General features: G+C 43.0%; 2 protein-coding genes across 2 annotated transcripts in view; one reads left to right on the plus strand and one right to left on the minus strand.

Moving 5' to 3' along the window:
• Positions 1-4,868, minus strand: part of LOC134434980 (uncharacterized) — a 499,130-nt gene extending 494,262 nt beyond the window's left edge. The window contains exon 1 of the mRNA XM_063183683.1: positions 4,797-4,868. The gene's annotated coding sequence lies outside the window, so the exon portion shown is untranslated. The remainder of the gene's footprint in view (positions 1-4,796) is intronic.
• nrxn3a (neurexin 3a) overlaps positions 1-5,000 on the plus strand; it is a 479,628-nt gene that overhangs the window by 371,679 nt on the left and 102,949 nt on the right. The gene's annotated exons all lie outside the window — the stretch shown is intronic.

Below are 5,000 nucleotides of genomic sequence, written 5' to 3' on the forward strand. Positions count from 1 at the left end.
ATCTATCGAAGCCCTCCGTCCGTGGAGTGAGGTGTCGGAAAATCTCCGCGCGGAGGGGTGGAAAGCCCTTCGCCATACCCCTACCCCCTGTCTGAACGTGAATCAAGACGCCACTACCAGTATACGTGGACGCGCAAAACGGAGGCGGAGGGGAAAGGCTAAAGTCTAAGGGATGTAATGGGATTCACCGTTAGTTGACTCACCTGTGTTGGAAGGAAACTCTGGCAAGGTTTTTCTTTACTTTCTGGACCCGGAATTGACACCACTTGATATTAAATACCTGCTTTGGAAGAGGCAGGGTAGGAATCTTCTTAGACATTAGCTATGTGCTTCGGAGTACACATAATGGGTATATTCTCAGGCATCTTGTGCATGTTTTGAAGGACACATAGTGGTTATGTTAATAGACATGCCTCGGATGCAGGCTAGTTGTCTTCTTAGACTTTAACCCATTGATCAGTACCATCACAAATATGTGATTAGAATTTTGCCAAAATGTTGAGTTCTCATTATGATGTCATAAGGACTATGAGATTTTTAGCATTGACTGCTATGGGAGCTGTAGAGTGTTCAAGTAAAATTCTAGAAGAACTGGGGGAAAATCCTTACTCCTCAAGTACGTTCTTCACAGGACGCACAGTAAGGATGTTCTTAGATGTGTAGGCCATCTCCGTAGACATTGTGTATATGTTTTCTGCAGCATACTCAGAGTCCGCATTAATGAGTCATGACGAAGCGGGTTCTGGAGGCACGTTGGGCCATTAATGTATTCAGCAACACTGCAGCACCAGCAATTGGCAGGCCAAGATCTGCTACTGCTACTGCTAGTCTTTATCTTCATTTTCTTTTTCTTTTCCTCATCCTGCTTTTCCTTCTTGCATTCTTCTTCTTCTTCTCTCTCTCTCTCTTTCTTTCTCTGTAATCTTTCCAATTTTATGCTGAATGCATAAATAATCGCTACTGACCTAATTGAAAAATCAAAGAACGGATTTCTTTCTTTTCTTTTCCTTTTTTTTTGACAAAAAAAGTCTTTTTGGTCTTTTTGGATAAAAGAAGTATTTTTACCCTGGCTGTCTGAGAAAAATAGAGTACAGTGTAGAGAACATGGAGTTGTGGTCTCTGACAGGTGCGCAGTCACCTAGTGGCACTAGAGCTCAGACAAGACTGTATGGCTAGGACGGTAAATGTCTTGCCTCGTGGAGTTATTATGTTTTCTCATAAAACCATGACCTTGTGTTTTAATGGGCCGAGGGGAGCATATGGCCGGGATGGGATCAGACAGAAACACAGAGAGAGAGAGAGAGAGATTTGGAGAGGAAGAGAGTGAGAGGTGTGGCCCAGGATGATATCAGAGAGACGGAGAAAGACGGAGAGATTCAGGGGTGTGAGAATGAGGGGGAAAAGAAGGGAGACAAGAAGAAGGAGGAGGAAAGCATGAACAAGAGAGAGAAGGATGAGGACTGAGAACAAAATGTATGGCCCAGCGTGAGAGAGAGAGAGAGAGAGAGAGAAAGAGAGAGAGAGAGAGAGAGAGAGAGAGAGAGAGAGAGAGAGAGAGAGAGAGAGAGAGAGAAAGAAAAGAGAATGGAGATTGAAATTGAGATGTATGGTCCATCATGGTAGTAGTATGGATCTCTCTGCAGTGATGCCCCCATCTGTCCACTGGCTTTACAGGCACACACACACACACACACACACACACACACACACACACACACACACACACACACACAGACAGACACACACACACACACACACACACACACACACACACACACACACACACACACACACACACACACACACACACACACACACACACACGGACGCGTGCCCATAGCCATACTGTATACACACAAAAACCATGCACTGACATGTCTCTCACTCTCTCTCTCTCTCTCTCTCTCTCTCTCTCTCTCTCTCTCTCTCTCTCTCCATCCTCTATATTCCTCTCTCCCTCACCCTCGGGTCCTGTCCCACCTCTACCCGTGTCCAGCTTGTGACTTTATTGCCACTGAGAGGGATTTACCCACCAGTAACGACAGCTGTCCTGGGCACTGGCACGCGCTTTGAACAGAAACAGGGCCATATCTGTGCCAGAGGTGGGCCGGGACTCGCGCTAGGCACTCTCTGGAGTCGTGGCTCCTGCCAACGATTGGGTGGAATCTGGAGCAGTGATGTGGGTTGATGAGAATAGAGAGTGGAGCGGAGCGTATTGCACACGTGTGTGTGTGTGTGTGTGTGTGTGTGTGTGTGTGTGTGTGTGTGTGTGTGTGTGTGTGTGTGTGTGTGTGTGTGTGTGTGTGTGTGCGTGTGTGTGCATGCGTGCGTGTGTGTGTGTGTGTGACTGCATGTGTGACAATGTGGTAATTTCCTGCGTTTTTAATTAGGAACTTCATTTAAACTGGCAGATGCACTGATGAGCTGTGACTGCAGAGACATTACACAGGACGGGATGTAAAAAAGTACACACATTTGCTCAGAACATACGTTTTTCAGAACTGAGATTTCCAGGCGCACACTCTTTAAATGTTACCTGAAATCAATATGTTTTATTTATAAAAACAGTTAACAAATGAAGAGTTCAGATGCAAAACACCCTAAGTGCCTTCAGAAAATAATCTTAATTAACTTTTATTTAATACAAAGCTGTCAATTTTGCATATTTTTAAATCTTATTTATGTAATATAATTTATATAATATAAATGTTATGTAATATTTATATGTATTATCAAGTACATGAATGTAAACCAAACCAACAACGGGGCTCTCTAAAAATATAGAAGCGCAGGTCTTCAGAAATGGAGTTAGGGGGTTTTGCATCTGAACTCTTCAAATATAATTCAATGCAATGCGGCACTTTAAGTGAGGTAAAGTCATGTAAGTGACTGTAATAAGTGAGTGTAATGCTTCAGGGCAATGTTTATCACTTAAACTTAACACTGAAAAGGAGTTCTAAATGATTAATAGTAGGGAAAGTAAGGCTGTGTTAAAACTAAGTGTATGGTACGCAGTATGAGAAAAAGAAGTCCCTATGCTTGCTGCACATGTGAAGGTCCTCAAGGTTAATGATATTTTAGCTGTATACTGTTAGAGTTTTACAGTATATTCTTCTTTTCCCAAAGTGTCCTTTAGTACATTTGTCTATTTGCAACTATAAAATGTCCTAATGGAATTCATTCTATTTTTAGGCCTGAAACGATTATTTGAAGCTATGAAAGTAAGAGCAATACAATTACCTTTCAAAAACTTTTGGTAGCACTTTATTTTAGGGATACATCTATTAGCACTAATACATACAATGTCCCTGTATAAGTAAACTTTTCTGTGGCTTTTGCATATTTTTTGTTGGCTTATTTTTTGCTGGCTCTTTGACTATCTTCTTAACCTGTATACTGAACAAATACTTGACTTGGCAAAGGTAAAGAATCCAAATACTGCAGCCTTTTTAACAAAGATTCTGCATTGAAGACAAAATCAGAGGAAACAGATGAAATATTTTTTGTTTTCAATGGGGGTGTAACATACATTACAAGGTAATCTTTATCAGAGTCCTTGAGAAGACATAGCTGTACGTCAAAACATTAGTCCAACCAGATGAAAATGCAAATCACATGGATAGCCCACTTTGATGTTGTAATGTAATTATCAATCAATGACGTATCAATCTATCAATCAAGTAGATCTCCCAGCATTTTAACTATGCATACTTTAGAAGCACACACAGAAGACAGTGGAAATGATTATTTAACTGTTTATAAATACAAACACAGAAGACAGTGGAAATGATTATTTAACTGAACATAAATACACACACAGAGGACTGATGGTTTCAGTTTGTTCTGACATTCAGCGATCAAATGGGAATTTGTGGAGGGCGTTGATCAAGCAGATTGTTCTCAGCCTTTCCCATGAGACTCTCTGTGTCAGAGAGGTCACGGTCGCCCTCATGAGCAGAGCAGAAATGGTGGTCCGGGGTGCCATTTGTACTGGTGAATGCTCCTCTCTCTGACCTTTCTGACTGTGTGTGTGTGTGTGTGTGTGTGTGTGTGTGTGTGTGTGTGTGTGTGTGTGTGTGTGTGTCTGTGTCTGTGTGTGTGTGTGTGTGTGTGTGTGTGTGTGTGTGTGTGTGTGTGTGCGTGCGTGCGTGCGTGCGTGCGTGCGTGCGTGCGTGCGTGCGTGCGTGCGTGCGTGCGTGCGTGCGTGCGTGCGTGCGTGCGTGTGTGTGTGTGCGTGCCGTGCTTGCGCGAGAGAGAGAGAGCGAGAGCGAGAGAAAGAGATGGAGGGGGGCAGACACAAAGGACCCAGCAGAGACATCTTGTAGGGCGCGACCTCAGGCAGGAGCTAAATGCCACATCCTCTGCCCTTCAGCTGAGGCCACTTGGGTGAAACGACAGCACGTGAGGCAGGGGTTTTACATAGTGTTACCAAAGATTTCCGATATGGTAACCTAGATGAGTCATTCTACTGTACGTGTCACCAATGACACAGAGAGGTATCAGTTCCGGTCGCCTACATGGGCGTGACTGTTTACGTAAATGCTCCCCATTCCGCTCATTTGATTTTGAACCCCCGCTAGTCTCCTAAAGGGGAGTACTCAACAAACTTGCAGGTTAGACTTTTACGTCATATCACTTCTGGCAGGAACTCTTTTTTAAAAAGCCATCTCCTCATCCTCCTCCTCATTACGCATCTCGGGTGTTACGCCCAAACACTCATTTGGTCTTACTGGGACCAAAAACATACCCTACTCTTGTTGAACACCTCTGTTGAAAGGAACCAAGTGCTCTCCAACCAGTGTTAATTTCGTCAACCATGACTATGACTAAAATATTTCGTCAAAGCCCTTTTTTGATTTTCGTCATTTAGACTAAGACTAAGACTAAATTGGGAAGGCAATGACTAAAATATGACTAAGACTAAAATTGATTTTCGTCATAGTGACTAAGACTAAGACTAAATTTTAAAAAGATGACGAAATGAACACTGGTGTTGAATA

Source organism: Engraulis encrasicolus, chromosome 19 (genome assembly GCF_034702125.1).
Source record: "Engraulis encrasicolus isolate BLACKSEA-1 chromosome 19, IST_EnEncr_1.0, whole genome shotgun sequence".
In the NCBI taxonomy this organism is placed as follows: domain Eukaryota; kingdom Metazoa; phylum Chordata; class Actinopteri; order Clupeiformes; family Engraulidae; genus Engraulis; species Engraulis encrasicolus.